The 27,564-nt window shown below is 38.2% G+C and overlaps 1 protein-coding gene across 4 annotated transcripts in view; it reads left to right on the top strand.

Moving 5' to 3' along the window:
* The first annotated feature begins 17,198 nt into the window (after positions 1 to 17,198).
* Positions 17,199 to 27,564, top strand: part of DCLK1 (doublecortin like kinase 1) — a 208,796-nt gene continuing 198,430 nt past the window's right edge. For 2 of the 4 annotated variants that reach the window (XM_072404197.1, XM_072404188.1), the window contains exon 1: positions 17,204 to 17,396. The gene's annotated coding sequence lies outside the window, so the exon portion shown is untranslated. Of the gene's footprint in view, positions 17,397 to 27,564 lie in introns of all 4 variants that reach the window. The other 2 variants (XM_072404171.1, XM_072404164.1) reach the window with 2 other exon arrangements.

Here is a 27,564-nt window from a genome sequence, read left to right on the forward strand (position 1 = left end):
TCAGCCTTCTTCTTATTAGGTCAGTTTGGAAGTGAAAAATTAGATGAAATAGAGGATTGTTAGCTCAGCCAGGGCAAAAATGGCCTACAAGTATAAGTGGAGGGTCAAGAAGTGTATGCTGGGGCACACACAGAATGAAGAAGAAACTACGCCTGAATATAACAAAGGATGGACCTTGTTTTATACAGTCATAATTAATGGTTTTATTTGTCATTTGCATTGTTCAGTTTTTTTAAGTTAATTGGTATGATTACCAGCAGCTTGGAGGAGAGATACCACTCATTTCCGATAGCTCACTAGGAATATTCTCCAATGGCAGCTTAGTGTGAGGAGAAGAGAACAAGTGGGTGCACTTGCCTGCTTACTTACTTTTACAGTGTAAATAGACCCCTCTTCAAAACAAGCTGCCATAAGAGACCCGCTCTTCTTTCTGTGTCATTTATCATGTAACAGGTCATGTGAATAAAGATGGGAAAAATTACCGAGTTGGTGAATAGGGGGAGGGAACCTCAGCTTCTTAACAGCCACTTGCCTGCCAGCCCTATTCCATGCCCCCAAGAAATGTATGCAAGTATAGTCTTCCTCTCACTATATTTGTTAATAGTTTGTTAATATGTTCCACCCGAAAGAAAAGGCCCAATGGATAATCAAAGAGGAGTGGACTCCTATTTGCCCAGCCTGAGGTTACATGTAGTGTATCTGTGGGAAGAAGAGAAAGAGGGAGTGGAAGCCAGGCTTTTGAAGGGCAACCAGAGGTAAATTTAAAAACACAACATTTTATTGTTCCAACAACATAATTTAAAAGACTGAGAGCTCTGTCTCTATAAATGAATTCCAGGCTAACTTTTCGCAAAAAGTTTCACCACTAGTTTTGCAAAAAATAGCAATATGGTGTAGTATCATACTGGGTTAGCGATGGAGGTATGGTGTCCCCAAACCAGCTTCCTCAGGGGTAAGGGGGGACTTAGTATTATTGCTGGGGCATTTTAGCACATTAGGGGCCTTGTAATACTGAATTGCTACTTGTAAGTGATTTGATAGTAAGACCGATATCAGTTTGAACGTATATTTTTGTTGTATGTGGGTGAGCAGTGGCAGCCGTCCAAAAAGGGCTCTTTGAAGGGCAACTTTGGTTGACTTTCAAAAGTCTGGCTTTCCCTCCTTCTTTCTCTTCCTCCCACAGATACACTATATTTGTTAATAATACTTGCTTGGTAACAGATGAAAAAAGAGATTTGTCCAACAAGGGGAAAGCACAGCCCCTCACGCTTTGAATGTCATAGAGCACTTCCCTTCCAGGACTATCTTATTTTCTTATTCTCTGTTCTGATCTTGCTCTTCCTTACATAATATGTAGCATAATGGGGAGCAGAGATGGGGAATATTATTTGTAATAACGTTAAGCAGTATTTATATAGTGCCAACATATTACGCAGTGCTGTACATTAAATAGGGGTTGCAAATGACAGACAGATACAGACAGTGGCACAGGAGAAGGAGAGGACCCTGCCCAGAAGACCTCACACATAAAACTACAATAGAAGTATTTAAGGTATGCTGCAACATTTATTTATATTTTGTCATTGAGTGTTTAATGTAACACTTTAGGAATACATACCAGCCAACAATCAGACAGGTAAAATCAATACTTAATACAATCCCTTATACATTATTTAACATGTTTGCTTTTCATCCTGAACCGCAATGGCTTCAATCTGTCTTGGTAATAGGTGTTCTTGATTTCTGTACAATGAAATGGTAAGTCTACCCAAAAAGAGTGCTAAATCCCTTATGGATTTTGGTGGTGAGATCTCCCTTGTGTGTTGCCAGTCTATATGCCATCTAAATATATATAATAGATTAAAAATCATCTGCCAGAGTTGGACATACTTTTTTAAGGCTACAGGAGATAAGCAGATATGGGATCTCAATATTGGGGTCTCCTTGCTAGAATCCAAAAGAGACTGAAGTCTGGGATATGGCAAGGAGGAAACTGAAAATGACAAATCGTTGGTACATTATTGATGTAGAAATATGTATATTATTTACCTCTGTGAGCTTTATTTATAAAATGGGGAATCAGACATTCCCCCAAACATTCATTCATGGGAATCTTCCAGGTTCATGAGTTTCAATGTCAGTAATTGATTCCCACCACGAATTGTCTGAGGGAATTTCAGATTCCCTGTTTTATCAATAGTGCCCTGTGTGGTATGTTTAAGTTGTTTTTTGCAACATGATGTAGGTGCACTTTAATGACATTTTCTTTGGAAACATTGCCTATGTTCTAGTCACTCTATTTTTATGCTGTTCTCCATGTTGTTATTTTGCATTGCCAAGATGCCAATATGTTTTGCATGCCGTCACAATACAAAGGGCAGTATTGAATTATACAAATCACATGTTTCTAAAGAAGGGTAATTTGTCTGACAGATTAGCACATTCAATGACCTGCTGCCAACATAAATGTTTGCTTTTCACACATTGAAAGTTTTAAACTAGAAGTAACTCTGTAAAGACTAAAACCTACCCTTGTTGACAGGGTCTGCCCAAACCTTTTAAGAACCTAAGTTAAATTTGATTTGCCTCCAAGCCCCTCAACCCCTCCTAAATGGCATAGCCACTTCATTATGATTTACTAGTAGACTTTAACATATCCCATAAACCTGAATTAAAAATGAATGTATGTTTGGTAAAATGAAATAATATTATTATTATTCAGTATTTATATAGCGCCATCATATTATGTGGCTGGTGCAAAGTCCATAGACATGTCACTAACAGTCCCTCAAAGGGGCTTGCAATCTAATGTCCCTGCCTCCGTCATATGTCTTTAATGCAGTCCAAGGTCAATTTCAAGGGGAAGCCAATTAATCTAACTGCATGTTTTTGGAATGTGGGAGGAAACGCGAGTACCTGGAGGAAACTCACCCAAACAGGCGGAGAACCTGCAAACTCCATGCAGATAGTGTCCTTGCTGAGATCTGAACCTGGCACCTAGCACTGCAAAGGCCAGAGCACTTACCTCTGTGCCACCATAAAGTAAATTAAACTAAATGAAAAGAAACTGAAAAGAAATGTAGGCTTGCATGATTTTAAAGGTAAAGTGGACCAAGAATTAGATATATTTTCTATGTCGCCTGCCTATGTTGAATACCAAGTAATGTGTAAGTGTAATAAACACATGTATAGGTTACCTTTAATAGAGCCCACAGTACTCCGCCATTCTAATAACGCCTAAATTTCCTTTTCTCTCTTAAAGGGCAGAGCCATCTTGAATAGGCAATCAACCAGAGTCATAACCTACTTAAAGAACTTAGATGTTGGCTCAGAAATGGCACAATCATATAGATTTTGTACCTGTATAGTTCTTGGCTGTGTTTCCGACACATCACCCCTCTACTGCAGCCTTTTAGCTTGTAGCTTGGTACAAACATATAGTGACTGGGATAGGCAAAGACTGCGAAAATGCCTCCTCTTTACTCAAAAGACTAAGGGCATTATCTTAGAATTCATTGCAAGGCAACGCTGTTCAAGCCCTAAATCTACTTCCTGTGTAACCTTATTGTATTTGGTGGTTAAGAACCCTGATGCTAGACTGCTAATAAGAAACACCGGGTATAACCACTCCCTACTGAAAACTGAACAAACCTTTAGGTGCAGGGGGAAGGTTAAGTATGAGGGTGAGGAGTAAGGGAGTAAGGGAGTAAGGGTGGGCAGCATGGTGGCCCAGGGGTTAGCACTTTGGCCTTTGCAGCACTAGGACCTAGGTTCAAATCCCAGCCAGGACACTATCTGCATGGAGTTTGCAGGTTCTCCCCGTGTCTGTGTGGGTTTCCTCCGGGTACCCCAGTTTCCTCCCACATCCCAAAAACATGCAGTTAGGTTAATTAGCTTCCCCCTAAATTGATCTTAGACTACATATATGACTATAGTAGGGGCATTAGATTGTGAGCTCCTTTGAGGGACAGTTAGTGACATGACTGTGGACTTTGTACAGTGCTGCATAATGTGATAGTGCTATATAAATACTGTATAATAATAATAAAGGGATACATTATAACTTGGAACATGGTTGCCTACACTGAAGTACATGTTTGTTCTTCATGCTAAAAACTCTACAGAAAAGGATTCCGGAAATGCTTGATCGGGTATGCTGCCTATGTGCACCTCAAGCTTTATTTCTCAGTGTTAACTGGAGTGTACCTTTAAAGCAGAATAAAGCCCCCCAAAAAAACTAAAATCGCTCAGGTAGATATTTTTTGCTATAAAAGACATATTTTTTTCTTAGCCCTGGGTGGCATTTTATTTTTTACTACACAGCATGGGATATTCTTCATGCATTGTAGAGCCAGGTCTATTCCCATCAGTACCAGAATTGGACCTAGATGCCAGGGACAATGTAACTGCATTATCATTGGCCACCCAATAGACAAAGTGGATCACAGTTGATCCAGAAAATTCAGCAGTGAGAATGGCGATTTTGGGGATGCAAAGGTGGCAGGACCCCAGACCTGTTATCTGTGCAGGGCCCAGAAAATGTGTTCCATAATTGTCAAATATGTTGTGCATATATTGGATCCTGAATTTTGCAATAGACTAACCCCCACCAGCCCAGGTTTAGATCTGCTATAAAAACATTCAATATTACAATATTTCAATATTCATATTACATTCAATCTGACCACATCACATGGCGTGTTTACAGAAGTTTTTCCTTGAAGCTAGAGATGCTACAAAACTTTTTGGTCACTGTGAGTTCTAGTAACTTGTAACTTTTTCAATGTGAAGATAAATTTAAGAACTCAAGGATTTTTGTCAGAATTCTTTTGTTGTTTGTATGAGATTAAAACACTAATAATAGCCTTCTCTAAGCTGCCTATATTTTTTCATAGGATTTTACTAACAGAATGAAATCTTAATGGTTTATGTCCCTCTTGGCTTGAAACATTTACCTTCTATTAAGAAAAAGAGGGCAGACAATTGAGAGAAGTGGTGATAAGAGTGCCATAGGGAAATAAACATGAATATATTTTCCATTTACAATAAAGTATAATTAAGATTTTCATTTCTGTCCTACCTGTTAGTTACTGTAAAACTAAAGATTTCATTTTAAGTAAAGTTACAATGCAATTAAAAATACTGCAGAGTGACCCTTAAACTGAACCTGTCATAAAAATTAACCCATCTTACTTGACAAAAGATTAAAAAAATGAAAAGTTTGTTTTTTTACAATTGTTACCCAGAAATATGTCTGCATTATACATCTCCCACGTTCTCCTTATGTATACGAGGGGGTGCTGAGAAGTTACTGGCTTTGCCCACTTCCAGATGAAATAAAAAAATGAGTGTGGGGGCATATGACAGCCTCTAATATCTTAGTATGTAACTGTGCAAATATCAGGTCTTTGCGATTCCTAAAACTGTTTTTTTCTTTTAGTGAGAAGCTGTGATGGCACTAGCAAGTTTCACATGGTTGGAGTAACGGGCCGTCATGAAGTTTTTGTTTCTCCAGGGAAAGTCAGCAATAGACATTCACAGTGAGATGTCACAAACACTGGGGGAGAAGTGTCCTTCCTACAGCAAAACCTGGATATCTCGTTTCAAGACTGGGTATTTCACCATTGAAGATGAGCCCCGCAGTGGGCGCCCCTCCAACCTCAACTGACCTGGCAACCTGCGATGCTGTCCATGAGCTGATTATTGAGGACCGGCGAATATCCGCAATAAAGATAGCCTAGATACTTGACATCTCACGGGCAGCGTGTTAGGTTTGTTATCACCACTATCCTAGACATGCGCAAGCTTTCAGCGAAGTGAGTGCCGAAATGTTTGAACAGTGATCAGAAGAAGGAACGAGTTGAAGCATCCAAAGCTGCTTTGGCCCATTTTGAAGCTGCTCAGGACTTTTTGGCTAGGTTAGTGACTGAGAATGAAACCTGGTCCACATCTCTGATCCTGAAAACCAAGGAACAGTCAAAGGAATGGCGCCACAGCACAATCTAAGGACAATTTTTGGGGGATGCCAATCAACCTAACTGCATGTTTTTGAAATTTGGGGGAAAATTGGAGTCTCCAGAGGAAACACACTCAAACAGGGAGAACATACCAACATCAAATTTTTATTTTTTTGCAGTTCGATAATGCAAACCATTAAACATTGCAAAAGATTTAGTATTCTGTGAGCTGACCAGTTACTTTACCCTCCCTAGCAGTAACCCCGAGAGTGACTCGGGGTAGAAAAAAGTTGCTACAAGTGGTAATCCCGAGTCAATCTCGGGGTTGGAACACCTAGGGAAGGTTAGTAAATAGAGTGCTTACCTGATCCGCCGGGGTCCCGCACCGTCCAGCGTACCTGATGAGTCACCGGGGGAGTTCCCAGTGACCTCAGTGCGTGTGTATGTCCCGGCCAGGCAGGGCGGGAAATTCAAAATCCATTTGTATTGCATTCAATACAAAATAACTGTATTGAATGCAATACATTGGATTTTTATGTGTAAAAAAAAACTTTTAGGTCATCAGGGAACCCCTCCTATAGTTACTATATCTACAGCTCACAGTACATTAGTGTGGTAGTCAGTAGGCAGAATCCCTCTAAATTGATGGCTATTGGGAGGGCTGCAACCCTTGCACATAGCAAAAAAAGATCATTATTTATGAAAGAATATTGTATCAGTTAAACTAACCTGAGAGTCACAAATTGCTCATTGATCAAGGAACCCTTAGCAACTCATGTAGGAACCCTGGTTGAGAAACACTGATATAGACAAAGCCATGCCATATCAGGGTTGTGGGATGAATCTGGGAAGTAAGCAATTTATTAAAGTGTATGTGAGAATATAGTGTGTCTTGTCAGATCGCGGAGTAGGAAGGAGGACTGGATTGGTGCCTAAAGAAAATCATTTAGAATTTGATTCATATTATATGCTTGTCTTCTGAGGTTTATTTTAAGAGCATACTCAATGTTAGAGAGTGTTACAGTGTGTGAAAGGATAATTACACATAGAGAAGAAAGATACTTTTTAAAAGAAGGTTTTTAGGTAGGAGTATGAAGAAGTAACTCTAGTGAAGGATAGCAGAAGGTTATGTACACCATACAGTATGCATTTAAGGCGGTATCTGGAAATTAGATGTGATCTGGTTGTTAGCACTGCTCGAGTCTTTAGAAGATGCGGTTGTTTTGCAGTCTGCATAGTGTGGTACAATAATTGGGGAGGACATTGTAGTACTTCATGTTCATAACCTGATTTCCTAAAAAGGGACCAGGGATGGTTTTAAAGAAAATGAAGATCTGGGCAAAAAGTAGAAGCCCTAAATGCAAAGCATCCCAACTTCGTACACATATGGCCATTCTGTCATTTGGACCAGGGGTGTAGTTGCAAAAAAAGAAGAGGGAGCACGGTACCTGCCTGCCCCACTACACCAATTCCTGTGTCACTCAAAGCGGAAGACACTTCCCCCAGAGTGACGTCATGATACCAGGTCTGAGCATGCCATGGGAGATTGGGCGGGTAGTATCCAGAGACATAACCCACCCATCGCTCTGAGCCTGAGATCTGTACAGGGGACATGGTCCGCAGCTCCGGTCAGTGCGGCCCCCCAGTGGGGTCCTTCTCCTGACCCCACGGGGGGGTGGAGACAGACCGGCCAGAGCCATTGACCACCAAAGATTTTGTAAAAAAAAGCGTGCCCACTCCCGAAAAGTGAGGGCACGGCGTTCCCACTCGTGCCGGCCTCACTACACCCGTGGAAAAGATGGGGACCTGGGCAATGTCTCTCTTTTACCCTACCCTAAAACGTGTCCTGATAAGGAGCTTTGAGTCTGCAGTGGTGAACATCAGTACAATGTTTTGCCAAAACCAGATAAGTTCCTCCATATACCAACCTTAGAGGATGCCTGTGCTGATCAAAAGATCTAAATGACAGCAGTCTGATTTGACAGCACAGTGTAATATAACAACACAAAGGGTCTGAAAGCTCTCCAAGACTGGAGTAGATAGACAATTATAGATTTGAAATGGATTTCTTAAAAATCACTTACTATTAGTTTGAAAATAGTTTCAATCCTGCATCAGATCTATTCCAGGTTTGCTATCTCACTCGGGTTTTCCATGATATTCTATCTTTTCCAGTGTTAGGGAGCTTTAAAAAACTAGGCCCAAACAGTTTCTGTTTTTGTCCCCTGCAGTAAATAACTAATTTGGGGATAATTAGAAATAAGTCCACACTTCCTATTATTTCCTAAAATTTGCAAGAGTTGTGGTTCTAACACCAAATGTAATACAAACTTTTCACTTCCAAAGAAAAAATAGAACAAAAAAGGCCTACATTGGGAACTCAGCCTGTCACATTAACCATCATATTATCTGCAATTTCTGTCACTTGACAGAAATCAGGCAGCAGCGAGAGATGGAATGTTTGCCTTGCAATAATATTACCTCTATTCTTCTGTAGCTTAGGAAAGAGAATCAGCCTGAAATTTATATTTATAGATATTTATATTAGGAGTACATGAGTGCTGTATTGTAAACACACAGAGGGTGCAGGTAACAATACATCATTCTGAGCCAATGATTGTATAACTTGGGTAAGTAATTTGTTTTAAAGATTATTTTTGTAAAATCTGATTATCCCTAAACACCGCGACATTGGAGCTGCATAACTGAGGAAAAGAAATGGAAGGCCATAGAGAGGAGTTACAAATCTCAAATATCATGCAGTTCATCTCATCTGTCACTGCAAGCTGCTGGAATCTATAAAATGATTTTTGCTTATGAAATGACTGAGTATTATGATATTATAAAATGTGACTTTATTTTATTAAGCAGCTGGGAATTTGTGGCACTATAAAGCTGGATTGCTTACATGTAGACAGCAAAGGGCTGCTAAGATGCTGAAAAGATCAGCAGTGCAACAAAAAATTTTATTTTATGTTTTACTTCATTTATTTTATTAAGAGGACATTTAATTGTTCATTATACACAATGTACGTACACAGGATTTATTAAACTGGCAATTTATCCAGAATTTGCAGGGGATTATTCAATGAGAATGCTGCAGATTGGTCTCACAAAAGTAAACATTACCTGGAATCACTTTTTACAAAAAAAAAAAAAAAAAAAAAAAAAAGAAAAGAAACAACTAAACAATATTTTTCTAATCCATGTTAAACTTGTCAGCACAAACGTTTTTAGTTACAAGAAACTGAAAGCAGTAATGAAAGAGATAGCCAGAAAATTAACATTTCCAAAGGGGCACATCAATGGCAACTTCTATATTTTTCCCTTTTCCATATAGTCTATGTTATATAGTAGTAAATGCCACATTGTGCACTAAATCACCATGCCCAATGGTATTAAAAGTGAAACTATGCCTTTCCCATGCAATGCAAATCAACAAGTTTATTCATTTGCCACTTTCTTGGCTGAAACATATTCACCTTGCTCCCAGTCATTAGAGGCAAATAAAGTATTCCCATTGCATAACCCAAGCCAGGGTATGGAGTTTATAAAGAGGCCAATCACCAAGCACAAAAACAAGGAAAGGGATGGACAATAGCAAAAATCTATTGTCCATAGTTGGAACTTTTTGTCACTCTACTAAAAGTATGTTACTTTTGCCTTTCACTTTTATTTCAATTCCAATTATTTTATTTTTGACCGCCTCACATGATGCTTTGTTCAGGCATAGTTGCCAATCACTAGGCAATAACATGTGTAGTCATTGCTCCATGTGAGTTTGGACAAGAATATTTTGGCATTTTGCAATGGTTGAGGAGGGGCAGGAACATAGGGACAATATACATGGTTTAGGTAAACTATGGCAGCTAGCCATGGGACAAGTGAACACCTGAGCTGCATATTTATTCTGGGTCAGTGTTTCATAAAGTATTTAAGGCAATTTAGATCTGTGCTGGGTGTTAACAACCTTTACATTATGGCAGACAATTATCAAAGAACAGGCTGACCCCACAACCTAATTTGCCTGTTTTTTTTTGGTCTAGTGAAATGTTTTGCAGTACATTGCATTATAGGTGTGTTGCTTTCTTGGGTTGGGGTGGCATTTAAAATGAATTGCACCACAACACAGCATGCTTTTAAGTTTTAGTTATTACCATGTGCTGCAGTTATGCATAGGTTCCCAATAAGATCTTTATGGGTTTTTAAAGGGAGGGGATCAAAACACCAACCTATAGCTTTTTTAAGTAATGGCAGATTATTTAATCTCTCACACTAAGCGCTGGAGCAAATTTTATTACCAGATCTGGCTTTGTGGCATACACACATTTTTTGCAAGCGAGTTGATTTTTAAAACTAGAGTCCACTGGCAATTCTGCAACTTTTATAAGAAACTCAGGTTTGCATGTCATTCCAATATACAATATCTTTGAATTATGTTCTCTGTAATCTTGCCATCATATGTCTGTCTTTCAGCTTGCTGAGGCCACTAATTAGCTCTTATATAATAAGCCATCTGTGTAGATGTAATTAAAGGCGCTATAGCACAAGCAAACACATTGTGCATGAGAATATTTTGCCAGAACTTTGTCCTGTGTAAATGAAATCAATGTTCTTGGGTTTGTCCTTGCTTAGAAAGAGACAGCACAAAAGTGAAGTGTTAAATGTTCTAATAAGATTGTATATGTTTGTAATTGCAATATTTCAGGATTGTTTTTTACATTACAACACTTGTGTAGAAGACGAAGGACACTCAAAGCTATTAAAGAAGAACTCCAGCCATCAGTAAGCGTACATAATCTAAGGCTATGTGTATTTACTTTTAATGATTTTGACAGCAGCAGCTGCATTACCTGAAATTAAATGAAGGGTCCTCTTAGTTGAGTTCACATGGGGATATTGGATTATATTTATATTCAACTGCAATCAATACTTTCCTGAGGTCATGACCACCCAGAACAACTTGATCTTACAGACATTTTCTACTATAGCCCAAAAGTTTTTGGAACTTTATTACATAAGCTGCATTGAGAAAAACAGGATACATAGAAGTTTGTTTTTTACTTTAATGGAGACTTATTAGCACTTTATTGACAAGCTCATATTGTGTGCAGGTTGGGGTGTTACATTAATTATTATAATACAGTATTTATTTACCGTTAACATATTATGCATCGCTGTACATTAAATAGGGGGTGCAGATACAAACAATGACACAGGTGGAGGAGAGGACCCTAGCCAGAAGAGCTACATTTAATCTTCTATGTCTTTTTTTGTTTCTTTGGGGTTCAGTTTCCATCAGGCCCCCTTAAGCCTATGTTCATGCAGGTTCATTATTGAAAGAATTGGACTCCTGTGTATAGGAACAGGAAATGGATCATTCCAGACCAGCCAATGAAGATTCGGAACCAGGTGAAGATAGTGGCACCCCGGACGCAATAAGGACAGGGAAGTGTAATTAGGAAATTGCAATCAGACAAGTATGTTTTATTGTAGAAGTGACACATCCCTCATCGCCTTTCCCTGTACCTGCCTGGTGCAATTTTTTAATGATCAGGTTTAGTTCCACTTTAAAGAAATATTTTATTGGTTTACCTTTCAAAATAAAAAAAATGGCAAAAAACATTTGCACATATCATCTTATATACATTAACATTTTGCCAAAGGTGAGATATCTATGTGCTGTTATGTCAACTAGAATAATAAAATTTGTTATACACTTAGGATTTGTTTTGATTCCCAACTTCTCTGCACACTAGGTTCAGACAGGAGCAATATAGAAATAGAATGGTTGTCATTGCTCATCTCCTAAAAATGATAGTTACCTTTCTGATAAGCAAACCCTCTGGCTACAATGTCAATATCAATGAAGTTTCCCATTCATTCAAGTCATGGTATATCTAGTAGTTATTAGTCACATTCAACTGGACTTGGGCTTGTTCTTGTTTTGTTAAAGAGGTTTTATAAATAGACCAAGACACTTTTTCAGTTCTAATGACCATGGATTATGACAAAGGCAGATGTTCATTGCTCAAGAAAAAGATGGAAGGTGTGAATGTTGTGCTCCTTCACTTTCTAAGAGGCATTGAAGGTGTATAAACAAACCACAATGCTTTCTGTTTTTCTGGATCCATTGTATGCACAAAAAACATTCCACAAAGTTTTTAAACTATAGAAAAAAAATTTGTATGGGGCGATCATGACCTCAACCAGCTATCGTACACAGCCATTGATTGCATCCTGATAAAAATGTATTCCACTTATCATCATGCACATTTTTCTTTATTTAGGGACAGCATTCAGTTGTGAGGACATTTCAGTTTAGGAAAAGCTTTTGTTCAGAATCAATAAAAAGTGCACAGATCAGGTGACCTAGGTTGGAAAAAAAAACTTGCCAATCTAACTGTACATGAGTAAGATCAGCAAATTTTTTTCCTGCAAAAAAGCTCCTTCTGCGCATGCCCGAAATGCTCAAGCATGAGCAGAAGGAGCACCCAAGAGCCTCCCGGGATGCTTGACGTAGGTATCCCGGGAGGCTTTGTGCTTCCATTCATTCTTGATCTCTCAGGCAATCCAGAATTAGAATCCAGAATTTTTTTTTTTTTAAAAGGTGTTGCACTTAAAAAAAACATAAAAACCCCAGAATTTTACCTTAACATAAAAGGGTTGTCTACCCTTTTATGTAAAGTAAAATTTCTGAGTTTAGGTACGCTTTAAAAGCTTTGAGTGACATAAATATAAGTTTACACTACAGGCAATTACAGTCATATATAATCTTACTAGAACACAAACCACATGTAACACTTCGCTGTGAAAGGATAAACCCAAGATAATGTTCTTCCCTCTGATCTTTTCAAATGCCTTTAGAATATATTGATGTGTAGTATTTAATATTTTGACACTTGGTGGAATTTAAGGATTGATTGGGTCTGATTTATTAAAGCTCTCCAAGCCTGGAGAGAATACATTTTCATCAGTGAACCTGGGTGATCCACCAAATCTGAAATGGATCTGGTCCAGGATTAAAATCATTTGCTAACAAATAGCAAAGGTTTTTTAGAATACCATTCCAGGTTTGTTGTATCACCCAGCTTCACTGATGAAAGTGTATCCTCTCCAGCCTTGGAGACCTGCCGGCGTCCTGCGTCGTCCATTGCCTCGATCCCTGTCGTCTTTCTTCTTCCTCTGCTTCTTCTGCATAAGATGAGTCACCGGTGAGTTCCCGGTGACGTCAGTGCGTGTGTACATTGCCGCGGGGCAGGACGGGAAATTCAAAATCTATTTGGATTGCATTCAATACAAAATAACTGTATTGAATGCAATACATTGGATTTATATCTGTAAAAGCAGTACATTGTTTTCATAAACATTTATTTTACAGTATAATGTAATAGTATTACATTTGTTTTTTAAAAAAAAATGTTTAAAAATTAAAAAAAAAAATTAAATGTATTATTTTTACATGTTTTTGTGTTTCAAACTTTATTATACTCATACTATTATATTATACTGTAAAATAAATTTTCACGAAAAACAATGTACCGCTTTTAGACATATAAATCCAGACATAAATGTACTGCTAGGGAGGTTAATAAATCAGGGCCATTGGGTAAAACAATGAAATGTCTATATTACATGAACAGTCTGATTGAATGTGACTAAGGCTATGTTGAGGCTTTGGGTGAGGTTGTGGTGTGGTTATCGCCTCCTCACGCCACTAAGCCACCATGCCAGGGGAGACGCTCGCAGTAGCATCTATCCATGGCAGCCCAATAGAGAGTGAAAGGGGACAGTACTGTGTGCGTCAGTATCAATCAGTTTTTCTTGGTGTTAAATCTGCAAACGCTGGCTCTTTAGGAATCAAGGCTGTGGTGTGGTTGACCAAACATCTGCCGGGAGCTGCACTGGTCCGAACCTACCCTAACCTACTGCTACTAGATATATTTTGGCTACAATGCTTACCCAGCCCCTCTCTCTAGGGTAATACATGGGAGATAATGTTAAAAAATCTTATATGTTTTTGAGTAGGTGATGTAAAGAAAAACTTCAGCATTATAGCTACGTAAAAGGCATAATTTAGAAATATGACAGTTTTCATATTTTCTCAAGCTTCTGCTTCCATTGTCAGTGAAATCCATATCAACAGTGACCAACATGGTCGAATACCTCCTGTAATTTTAATCTCTTTTTTTTGGCACATTTTTCACTTTATAAAGCTTTAGTATAAAGCAGAGTATAAAAGAGCAAGTATAAAGCTGTTTGCTGCCCATGCCGGATTTGGGGCACATCCACATGATGGTGATTGCAACTGCAGGTAAATAGAACTATTTGATTTCATATTACCTTGCAGATCCTTCTCCAGTATAGTGTTTGGCAATACCTGATACACTTTTCTTTTTATACAATAAATGGCGACACATCAAAGTTTTCTTCTTTTTTTATACATACATCATTTACCAGTCATCTCCTCTGGTATGTCCCGCTCACTGAAGATATGAGTGGTTATAGATTTACAAGGATGAATTTTAAAGCCGCATAGTTTATGAGCTAAGAAATTATTCTTGTATCAAGGGTCTAGAAGTTTCATTATGAAATGTGGACATCTCATTTTTATGATAATTATGTTTTTATCTTAAACATATGCTTTTAAACCAGAAAGACTATTATATTTAATACTTTTTCTCATTTTTTATTGATTTTTTTATTGAATATATCATCAATTTTTTATCTTCATTACTAGCATCATTATGGAATGTACATTATTTCTTCTTCATTTTTTCCATTGGTATCTGATTAATTTAGTCATTTCATATTACATTGATTGTTTGATGTAAGCTCTGATCTTTTTAAATACCTTTAAAATATATTGATGTGTACAATGTGTTCCATTTTATCAGATATACATTTATAGCATTATACGAAAGGTTTGCTTTTGTTACTTATTTATCATTGATTAGATCTAATTCTTTCTTTCTGTTTCTCGTAGCCCTGATGAAGGGTCAATGTTTTCAGACTCCCTTTGGCTGTTTTATATTCCATTGTTTTATATATATATATATACATTTTTTAACCCTTGCCTAGAGCTAAGGGTTTTCTGGTTCACAATGATATGGTAGGCTTGAAGTCCACTCTGGCGTCTTAATTGCTTGTTAAATTCAGTGTTAAAAATGCTTACTCGGAATGGAGTAAACACTTGGTGTAGGTGTTCTTACATTGAGTTCTGGCCCTGATAACACTCGGGGTTAACATTGGAGAAGTTAATTGTCTTCTAATGCAGGAAAAAGCTTTTTAACATTTTTAGAATGACAATAGAACTTCATTAAAGAAAAATCAAAATCTTTTTTGGATGAGCTACCCATATTTCAAAGATAGTAGTAAATGATTTCAGTTTCTTACCTTTCTGTGTTAAAGAATTGTTTTTTTTTGGCATACTATGTTAATTTCTAGACTAGTTTTTGAAATCTTCTTGGAAAAAGAGTAAGACTAGGTTCATACAGGCAGTGGGAACAGAGAATCCCAGGTGACTCCTAGCGGTGGGCACCTCTGCAGCCATCCCAACCATTGCACTGGTTCCTAATAATTAGACGTTTCAATATTATAAAAATACATAAATAAACATTGGTGATGTAGCTTTTGAAATACAGCCATGGTTACAAAATACAATAATGAACATGGGACACGGGAGTGAGGATGCAGTAACTGCACTGCAGCCTCACCATGTGCTCAATTCACAATGCCAACAAACCAGGGTAACTATACTTATTTATTTATTTGAAGTAGGAGTTATTTTCAATTTGGTCCAAATAAATATGGAAAATATGGTCACATGACTGAGTCATATGTGTCTGCAGTTCACACGGGTAGAGAATAAATTTTTGGGCGAATTCTATACCACTACATATCCCCCCACCTCCTAGATTGTAAGCTCTTCAGGGCAGCGTCCTATCCTCCTCCTGTGTCACTGTCTGTGTCTGTCACTTGCAACCCCTATTTAATGTACAGCGCTGTGTGATATGTTGGCGCTATATAAATCCTGTTTATCATTGATATTAATAATAATATTAACACTTCAGCTTCCAAACTATATCATATAAACTGACAGATTTTAGAAAATCACGGTGATTGGAACACAAAAGACATTTTACCAGCAATAAAATACCTGTCACTTAGTACCTAAAAAAACAAAATGTAACCTGAAAGCACACTTTAGATACCTGCCCTCCAGCTACACTCAATATTTTATTCTACTGTCTACTACAGGACACAGTACCAACTACTAAACCAGCGGATAGAACCAAAGCTGGACTTGTGATGATCAGCAAAGTGTTTGGTGGAACGTGTAATTATTTTTTTTTTTTTAGAATTAAAAAAAAAGATAATGACAGTGTTGCTTTAAATTACAAAATAGCTTGTGTTGCATTTAATATATATATATATATATATATATATATATATTTAATTTTAGAGCAGCCATTGCCAACCATAGTTCTGTTGGATCATAGGGCTCCAACAGAGCCAATAGGATGATCTTAGTTATCTTTGCAGCTGTCTAGAGCTGTGGCATTTCCACTACAACTGTAAAGAGAATTATTTCTTGATTATTGGGGGCATTCCTCCCATGGACGCTAAATGGGCCTGATTTATTAAAGCTCTCCAAGGCAAGAGAGGATACACTTTCATCAGTGAAACTGGGTGATCCAGCAAACCTGGAATGGATCCGGGCCAGGATTCAAAACATTTGGGAGCAAAAGACAAAAGACTTTAAAGAAATCCATTCCAGGTTTGCTGGATTACCCAGGTTACTGACGAAAGTGTATCTTCTCCAGCCTTGTATTTTACTAATTCAAGCCCAATGGATTAATTTTAACAGAGGTGCCCTGAGACTTTTATTGCAAGGATTCCTCTGGGGTAAAAAAGGAAGACTGACCTAGAGGGTAAGTGGCATTTTCCTTTCTGGCTCATTTTATTTACTGTATGATGTACACAGCAGTTCATGAATTTAAACTTTTTTCTCATTGATAAAAAGGAAAGGCACATGCTTCCAGATGTCACCTGTCATCCTCCCCCTGCAATGGAGAGCCCTGATCCCCCCTGGGCTCATCTATAGGCTGAGCAGCCCCCAGCAACACATATGTGATGCAGGAGGGAGCAGATAGGGTGGGCTGGATGGTGCTGGTGTGAGGAGGAGAGCAGCATCCCAATGAGGGCTGGGCTAATGCAAATCACTGCAATAGCAGCAGAAGGAAAGCAGCTGCAGCCTACACTCAGCAGATCAGGAGCAGCTCAGCCAGTTGGGGAGGCCAGGGAGATATACAACAAAGACCCTGCCTGTCTGGCTGCACAATACCATCCTGCACACAAGACATTTACTGCCTGGCCCCATTCATTTCCTCTGAAATCAAGACAATAGAGGGGCAATAGCAGCAAGAAGCAAATAAGGTAAGTTTGTAAAACTCATTGCCCTATGCATTGCTATGATGAATGCCAAGCTAATGTGTATAGAGGAAGAATGAGAGCTGGTGATGCCCTGTGTGCCCTGCAGGCAGAGCTGGTCTGATCATCACGTTTCATTGCATTGATATAGTCATTGAGCTGTGCTGCAATTCACAAGCTAACATTTATTGCAGCTTCTAGCAAAAGATCTATGCCCTGCTGTATTTTTGTTGCAAATATATGTGTGCTGAAAAGTAAATATTGATGCAATGATTCTATTTAGTATACAATTATTCTATTTATGATACAATGATTCTATTTAGGATACAATGATTCTATTTCTATATATATAATATGTACACACACATGCATTTTATGTTTGATGATCACATGCAGACAGTGACACTAGCAGGCTGCCTTCCATAGTTCTAGAATATAATGGTCCAGCTGATGCAGACTCCATATCCTGCAATCATCTCTGAGCACAGTGACAATGCATACAGGAGCTTCTGTTCATTATGGTCAGGCCCCTTTGATGATACAACTATGAGATAATTGACCCTGATGGTTTCCTGATGATGGTGTGGACAGGACAGACAATAGTTCTCTAGTCTGGCAGCTTTATTATATACAACCTCTTTTTATTAGATAAGGGTAATACTGCAAAACTTGTGTGCCCATCAAAAAGCCCTCCCATTGCCCATTGCTCAATCCTCTGCACACATTTGCATTTGGGAGAAAGGCTTTAAATTCCAGAAGCTGCTTCCTTCCATGGGTTAAGAATGTGCCTTGGCATTGCAGAATACTGATTAGACAAAGAAATACAGTTCTGACACTCATCCTAAAAAAAAAAATCCTCTTCAAGTGGTGTTCAATCATCAGCTGCTGTTGGACATTCTTGTAGGGGGAATGAGATCACCATTTTATTACTCTGCATCTGATGTGTTAATGTGAGACTTGTGCATGAGCTGTATTGATTTATAAAACATTGCTGCATCTAAAATGGGCCAGAGCGGAAAAAAATCTCCATTTGGTGGATTGCAGCAGATCAAATGCTAGTGCGGAATATACAGTAACTGCACAAGTGATGGGCAAAAGGGAGTTGTCCTTCCTTTATACCTTTCTTTAGTACTTTGCCTGGTGAACTGATGGACATGAATGGGGGTAGACAGGACAGGATATATCTGTGCATTATGTGTTAATTGTACATCATTGCTTTTGCATCCCTCCCCCTCCTTATAACATTCAGTGTCTGCCTTAACATCCCCCTATAACACTCCAGCAGCTCTATGTCTGCATTTACATCCTCCCCTTATATCACTCCACCATCCCTGTCTGTATTATATCCTGCAACTGCATGATCAGCACATTGTATTGGGAAAGAATGGGAATAGGGCAGGTGCTGCACCCTCCCCTATTGCATGCATTCTAATGTATTGTTAGCCCCGTTAGAACCTCACCAGGTTCTCTGACACTAAATTGTCATATATTCAATCAATCAAATATATTTGCATTAATCTGACGCAGCTGTAAGGATCATTCCAAAATCCTAAAATCTGTTTTTTCATTTTTGGACACTATTGAGTCATTCACTGGTAGCATGGGCACTGTCGGAGCAATATAGATCCCCAAATATTCAGAAAGCAATGAGCAGCTTTAGGAAGCCCAAAAGCTTCATGAGAATGTGATGTCAGAAGGGGCTTTAGCTTTAAACAGCCATCAGTAGACATTTAGCGAGCTTTAGTACTTCTATGGGAGCTATATGTCTGCCGAAGCCTGCCGTGTTTAAAGCTGCAACCTGCATTGCTGCTAAAGGAGTCTTGTGCTAAAATATATTTGGGCAGCTATTGCTCACTGACCTGTGCAAATGCTACTTGTATGGCTGTTATGCTGATTTTCTAATACTTCCATATTGACATAGGAGCAAGTATCCAGACTAGGGTGGTGATATCTCCTTACCACCATACTACTTCTAGGTCAGACGACATTGAAGCCATTCATAAATAAGACAGTGGCAGGTTCTTTTTCCATGGGTTTCCTTTAGGTCGACCCTGTGGCAAGGCAACAAATAGAATAAAGCTTTCTGGTGGGCAGTGTCTTCCATTTACATGGTTGGTTTGCTATACAACACTTGTGTTGTATAGCAGGATCGCTGTTCCCCGCTTTGGTAGGTCCCACTGGCCACTTAGGGTCTGATTTATTAAAATTATCCAAGGCTGGGGAGGATACACTTTCATCAATGAAGCTGGGTGATCCAGCAAACATGGAATGGATCTGATCCAGGATTCAAACCTTTTGCTTGCAAAACACAAATCCATTCCAGTATTTCTGGATCACCCATGTCTGGAAAGCTTTAATAAATCAGGCCCTTAGTCTCTACTTTTTCTTATGGTGATGTATGGGCCAGCAGGAGATACCAGGGATTTGCCACTCATAGAAGTATTAAATACTGCTGGGGTGACCAACGCCCATAAGAAGAGTGAAGTCTTCATCCACTGGACAAGTAAGTATATATAATCTTTTTTTGTAGGGGGAATATATTTGACTGTAAGTTCATGCAGTATAATATTTTATAAAAGATTCCTCTTTTATCATTAAAAATAATTCCTTGAGTTCCTGTCCAGTAACTTTGGTGAGATGATGTGGCCAGATGGTTCCTCAGTCTCCTCTTCCCTAATGATGAGACTGAAATGTTGTAACTTTGTAGCAAGTCACTAGATGAGGGACTGCACTAAAGGTGCGTACACACTTCCAATTTTTATCGTTCCAATCGAACGACGAACGATCGATTGGGCAAAAAATCGTTCGTAAAAAAGTAACCAACGACGCCGACGAACGAGGAAAGTCCCTGGAAACAAACGACCGGACCGGCGGATCGGATTGGACGACGATCGTTGAACATCGTTCGTGTGTACGGTCGTTCGTTGATCGTCCATGTTCAGAGCATGCGTGATGAACGAACGTCCGTTCACTTTCCTGTCGTGCACATAGTTCCTCTATCGCTTAAACGATCGTATCTATTGTGTGTACAATATCTACGAACGATCGTGTCTTTATCTCTATGTGCAGGATCGGTGCTATACGATCGTTCATATATATCGTGCATGAACGTTCGTCGTTCGTTTTCCAACGATAATAATTGGAAGTGTGTATGTAGCTTAAGGGACTGATCAATGTCAGACATTTTAGAACAAATAATAATAAAGAACAAAGCAATAATTACATGTGTACAAGGATTTACATAACTGTAGTATCTGTTGGCCATCATTCATCGTTCAGGAATTGATACTGACCCTGGATGATGGCTGAACAAAGATGGTGGAACAAAGATGGCCCCGTCCTAGGGAGAAAAGCAGATGAAGGGGGTAGTACTATGATCCATGTGGAAGGAAGATTTAAAGTTAATCAGAATACAGGACTATTGGTGAATGTGTGTTCTATATTGGAAATCAATTCCAGGGTTGATTTACATGTCTTAGTTCTTGCACTAAGCTGGGAATCTTGTCTTGCAGTATGACATATGGTGTATGGTGTAGCGGGAAGTCTTGGGGGTCCGTGCTTTTTTGTTGTTGTTTACAACAGAATAATATCTTGTGTGATTAAATGAACTAGAAAAATGGTCTGACATCTGGTCTTAAAAATTGCTTGAAAGGTTTTAATATACAGGAGGCCTTAAAGCATCATTACGCTTGTTTATCTAATTTGTTAAACAGCCACGGAAAAGGTAGAATACCCCCCAGCAACCAGAAATCATCATTTAAAGCTCCCTGCACACATTGCAATTTACCTGTACAATCTCTTTTAGATTTGCTAAATCCTCTTTAGTGCAAGGACCTACCTGATACAAACTCATTGGACATTTTAGGCAGGTCTCTTTTTTTTATAGATTTGAGTTCAATCTGTAGTTGATTGTATCAACATTGTATGCTCTGATTGTGTATGTAAGCTTAAGGCTAAGAACACGTTCGATAATTGTTCATGCATTGTGCAGTCATTTCTCATTGGAAAAGATCGTGAAAGATCCTTTCCAATGAGAAACAACTGCACGATGCATGAACGAGATCTGTACATACAGGGGGGAGAATGACGGAGCGATACCCCGCTTGGCTCTCTCCCCTTCACTTGCATTACAATCGTTTGTCGTGTCGTCCATGGATCCGCCAGGTCAGTTATTTCGATGAGCGGTTTACACACGCCAGATTCTCGACTGATATCAGCCCTGAGCCAATCAACGGAGGTAACCATTGCACGTGTATACGTAGCCTTAAGCTGCGTACACACTTCCAATAATTATCGTTGGAAACGAATGACCGATCAGCCGAAAATCGTTCACAAAAAAGGTGACCAACGACGCCAACGAACGAAGATTGTCATTGGAAATGACCGACCATCACTGCGGATCTGTTTGGCCAACGATCGTTTGCTATCTATCTTGTGTACAGTCGTTCAGTGATCGTGCATGTTTCTGCAATACAATTTCTTCTTTACATGTCACTCCCTGCATCGTTCAAATGATTGTATCAAGCGTGTGTACTTTATTGGTTGATAATATTTGAACGATCATATCGTTACAGCATATTCCGTAAATATCGGTATGGAATACGGAACAGCATTACAGAATTGTGCACAATAGGATCGTTCAAATGTGGTTGTGCATAATCGTTGATCGGTCGTAATCGTTCATTTTCTAACGATAATTATTGGAAGTGTGTACAAGATGGGTCAATATATGTTTCTGAACTTTTTTAATTTTGGTCGTTTTGCTCCTGCTTGTTCAATTAGCCTCTAAACTATTTATCATAAACTATTATAATAAATGACTTAAAATTAGTAATGTTACAAGCTTTTGAATAACCATGGCCATCAAGGTTCTCAATACCACCTTAGCAAATGATGTCTGTGAGGAAGGAAACATTTTGTGCGACCAGGCATGTACAGCCTTTCATAATTAGGTTATTTATTGTAATAATCGTGACCAACGTTGGCCCTTTTCATGTCAAATGGCCATGTCAGAACATAATCTGTTCATCAGATTTGATGCTATACACAAATAAAGTCAAAGGCTGTTATGCAGGGATGACTTTGGTCTCCCCTGTAAATAAGGGTTGGATTCGGGGATTGGTGGAGTCTTCTGGCCTTTATCAGTGCCTGTTTGGATGTAATTCATTGCTCATTATTAGAGTTGCTTTAAATGTCAATTGGAAATGTTTATAATTATATTAGTTGGTCAATATAATTCTAGTGAATATGACTATACCTGGTGTGTATTGGGGCCATTATCTTCTTTGCTTTTGCAGTTCCAATATTCTTATAAATAGTTCCTTATTCTTGAGGACTTCCCTGGCTAATAGTAATATTTAGGGCACAGGCACGCTGACACACAGGCTGGAGACACACAACCTCATGAATGAGCAGCAAAATCTGAAATGGTGTAGGCTGCTGATCCATATTACATTGGAAACATCTGGGCAGGAGTTCATATTAATCAGGGTTGACCATTAAGGTCACACAGTTTTTATTATTAATCCTGTGGCGTTTACTCCATCACTCAATATTTGTGTTCTATAGTTCATATCAAACAATTACCAAGTTATATAGTAATTGATAAACCCATTACAATAGTTCCTTCAGATGAAGCCTTTGTGGTGAAACGCGTCAAGGACAGTAAATGGAAATTTGGTATGATTGAAAAATGATGTTTGTAAACTCCAGCAAGAAAATATGGACATTCTTTTAATGTTTGTGTAGTCTTATCATTTAGAAAAAGGTTTTGTATCAACTCAAAAAATTGTATGGAATTATTTTCTTTTAAGCAAAGACTACGTTTCTTTTTGAATAAATATTCAAATATTACTGCTTAGCATAAAAAAATCCCATTCCAAACAATCTCTTTCAACGTGTTATAATAGTAATGTTTACTTTCAGTGAGAAATCCCAGGTACTATTTATAGTGAGTAGTTAGTCCTTCACACACTCATGTTTTTCCTTCTACAACAGCATGAATATTATTCAGCGTGAATATTTCATTATAAACTGTTCCAGGGTTATGCAGTAAAACCTCCTGATGTTCCTACACAGATTGAGGCCATCCACAAGGCAGCCTAGGATTTGGTGGATGTCCAAGTAGAATAGCTACAACCATCCTTCTGCAGAAAACCAGGTGTAAGCATGGTGGCTCAGTGGTTAGCACAATGGGTGCAGCGCTAGGTCCCAGGTTTGAATCTTGGCCAGGACACTATCTGCTTGGAGTTTGTAGGTTCTACCCATGTTTGCGTGGGTTTTTTCCCACATCCAAAAAAAAAAGCAATTCGATTATTTGGCTTCTCCAAAAACTTGACCTTAGACTGAGTTAATAATATGACTATGGTAGAGATATTAGATTTAAAGTCCCTTTGAGGGACAGTTAATGACATGACTATGGACTTTGTAAAGCTTTGTGTAATATGTCAGCGCTGTATAAATATTAGTTATTAAAGAGTGGTCAGTGGTCAATGGATACATAGGACAACACTTGCTCCACACTCTCTAATATATATATAATAAATAGTTATATAAAATATATAAATACCTTGTGAACTACAGAGCACAATGTTGTATTCAGAGCAAAAATAGGGTAGTTGATAATAGGACAGAAATAGGGAATGTGAAGTGAATAAACACATCCTGCACAAACTCCTTCCAACATACAACATGGTACTTGTCCTACGGTAGCACCCTGCATTACTGTAGACAGAACAAATCCTAACACACCACGTTCCAGTCCAACGTTTCACTTGAGTTCTATGAAGACTGAAATGTTATTTAAGGGACATAGAGGTCCCCTTTCTTTTTCAAGGTGATACATAGGAAAAAACACTTTAAATTCTGGATACCACAATATTCAGCAATTACTGTTATAGGTGATGGTTACTGTATTTTTTTCCAATTTTGTTACAAAATATATATATATTATTGTTTGTTTTATTCCAGATGTGATGACTGTTTTGTTTTTGTTGGGTTTGTATTGTTTGTTCAAAGTGAAGGACAAATAATGTTTCAGTCTTGTAAGTAATAAGTTTGTTTAGTTTCACAGTATCACATTTGGATTTCAATTTGCAAGATCAGTGGATACAAGCACATTCCTGTGGTTTATGCATTGCTTTTTGTTGTAACAGTTTAATTATATTAAGAGAAATCTATCCACATTGTATGTACTGTATGTAGTCAGACAAGGACTGAACATAAACTCTCCATTTATGCTGCTTGCTTAGCATCTTAGCTAGATTTACAATCTTTTCACATTTAGATAGTGTGTTATCCAGTGGCATAAAACAGTTTTTCTCAAATTTAAAGTTTTTTTGCACAAAATGACCATCGGCTGATGTGGCCACATGTTTGGTAACTGAACTTTGGGAAAGCATACATTTGCAATTAAGTTTCCCTATTATTTTATGAATGATTGACGTCTGATCAACGATTATGCATGATTATTTTGAACGATCGTATAGTGCACGATTCTGTACATGCTGTAACGATACGATCATTCAAATATAATCCACCAATAATCTACACACACTACATACGATCGTTTGAATGATGCAGGTAGTGACGTGTACTAGAGAAAGTGTATCACAGAACAATCCACAATCACTGAATGACCGTAGACACAGATTGCCAACAATTGTCACCCAATCAGATCACCCGTTTCCAGTGACTTTCCTCGTTCGACGGTGTGGTTGGCCAGTCGTTGTTCACTTTTTTTGTTAAAGATTTTTGGGTGATCAGTCGTCAATCGTTCGTTTCCAAGGACAATTATTGCACGTGTGTACGTAGCCTTAGCTGGTACAGTTGTGTATACTATTGTAGACCTGACTATACCAAACTACCATTTAAACAATAAAGTACAGCCCATGAAACATTCAACATTTGAAACATTTCAGTATATTTAAACAGGCAAACAAAAATTCTTTACGGAAAGCACTTCCTACAGACTAAGATAGTATACTGGAATCAAAGCAAATTTCAATATTTTATCCAAAATTTTCAATAGATAATAAATGATAGATAATTGATAGGGTACTGTGGAAAAAATGTAAGAACACACTTGGCCTTAGAAAAAACTTGTTAAGGATGTTTTAGATAACTTTTTAAATGTCATCAAATCTTTGAAATTTTGATCACTTCTCCATGCAGCTTTCTTTAGTTACACAATTTATGTTTATCCTTACAAAAACTGCTAATTAGAAGTCCCTCCATAACATTTCCAGGGATTCAAGTCAGGACTTTGAATACACCATTCCATAAGGTTTCATTTTCTAGTTTTGTGGTATAAAATATTAGGCACATTTTCTAAGTGTTTCTATTCAGATATATCATCTTTTACCTGTAGGAACTATTTAAATAAATAAGCTGTTCAAACATGTTGCACATTGTCAATAGGAGCTGTAATCAAGTTCACTTTCACATGACAGTATGTGTCCAAAAATATGTAAACAGCCCACTGAATTATCTTGTGGTAACAGGTTGCAGCCCATTTTTTTAATTCCAGCACTGGGCCTGATTTAATAAAGTGGATACACTTTCATGAGTAAAGCTGGGTGACCCATCAAACCTGAAAAAAAATTCTAGCTAGCAAATGTTTTGAATCCTGGACCAGATCGATTACAGGTTTGATGGATCACCCAGCTTCACTGATGAAAGTTTATCCTCCCCAGCCTTGGAGAGTTTTAATAAATCAGGCCCATTGTATAACCTTGTGCCATTAATGTACAGCGCTGCGTAATAAGTTGGCGCTATATAAATGCTGTTTATTATTATTATTATTATTATTATTAATAATAATAATAATAATAATAATAATAATGTCTAAAAAAACAGATTTGACAGATTTGTTTGGAGTAGGGAAACTTGGAGAAGCATGTTCAAAGCTTCAATCTCAACCCTATCTTTACTAAACACCAGATTTTTTCATCCAGTATTTTTACTTGATCTCAAAAATACTCTTTCTTGAATGGGCATAAATAGGTATTCTAACATCATGTGATGAAGTTATATTGGTGAAACAATGGCTTATTTTGTTAGTTTTTTAAATATGTTAATAATTCACATTTTCTATGTAAGGGAAAATAGGCTCAAAAAGGAGGTCCCTGGATTAAATGGTCATATAGGGCTCCTTTATGGAGGGGTTTGCCCCAGTTTGAGAATTTACAATATAATGAAGCTTCTGCATGTATATATGTAATATGCAATGTGTTGATAGTATATTAAGAGTTCTGGCTGTCTTAGCTTGGTGATTGCTTGCACTTAGTGAGGTTGATTTACAATTTAGGATAAAGATCTGAAGACCCAGTGATTATAGGGGGTATCAGCCTTGGAGAAATAACTAGGATCCTGCAGGGTAGAATGGCCTGAATCTTACGACCTAGCCCAACCAGAGCTTGGACCCAGTCAACTTGGAAGGAAAGAAGAAGGCCCTTTGATGGTCATTAGGGTCTGGAAGACCATCCAGGTGTGAGTTGGGGGGAGTGAAACCCACAAGGTAAATCTATGAGAAGATAGATGGCTTGCAAGTGCTACAAAATTCAGGAACATCATTCAAAGTGTTATTCCACCCCAACGAAGAGAAAAGAGAGGACAATGATAGTGACTTCCTATCCACAGAGGCAGATAAATACTTACAATACCATGTCAACTAGTTTGGAGGCTGGCGGTGGTGAAGGGCTTCAGGTTTTGACATCATATCCCTCCCTCCTGCCAATTGTGATCCATTCAGTAAAACCCCCAGACACTAAACTATACGTATGGACTGAGCCGGCGCATATTTGTTGCCCCACTAGAAAATAGAATCAGGGAACATAAGCCAGTTCGACAGGGGTGAGTATTACAATTGCATAGTTAGTGAAAAGTTCACCAGATGGTATGGGTGCAAATAAAAATTGAAACAGACTTTCAGCCATATGTCTGGTGCTCTTTTCATTCTACACAACTTAAAGTATTGTGAAAAGCTTTCCCAGAAAAGTTAAGTCCCTATTGTATTATGACCTTATTCCAATCACTGGGACTTCAGTCCTAAATATTTCTGTAGGCAGTCTTAATTCAGCCAGCCTGACATAATTCTGATTTTCTTTGGTGCGATGTTAAGATATCCATATATAAAGTGATTGCAGATATGATTGATATCAGTCACCCCTTATCA

The sequence above is a fragment of the Pyxicephalus adspersus genome, chromosome 1, assembly GCF_032062135.1.
Source record: "Pyxicephalus adspersus chromosome 1, UCB_Pads_2.0, whole genome shotgun sequence".
Taxonomy (NCBI): Eukaryota; Metazoa; Chordata; class Amphibia; order Anura; family Pyxicephalidae; genus Pyxicephalus; species Pyxicephalus adspersus.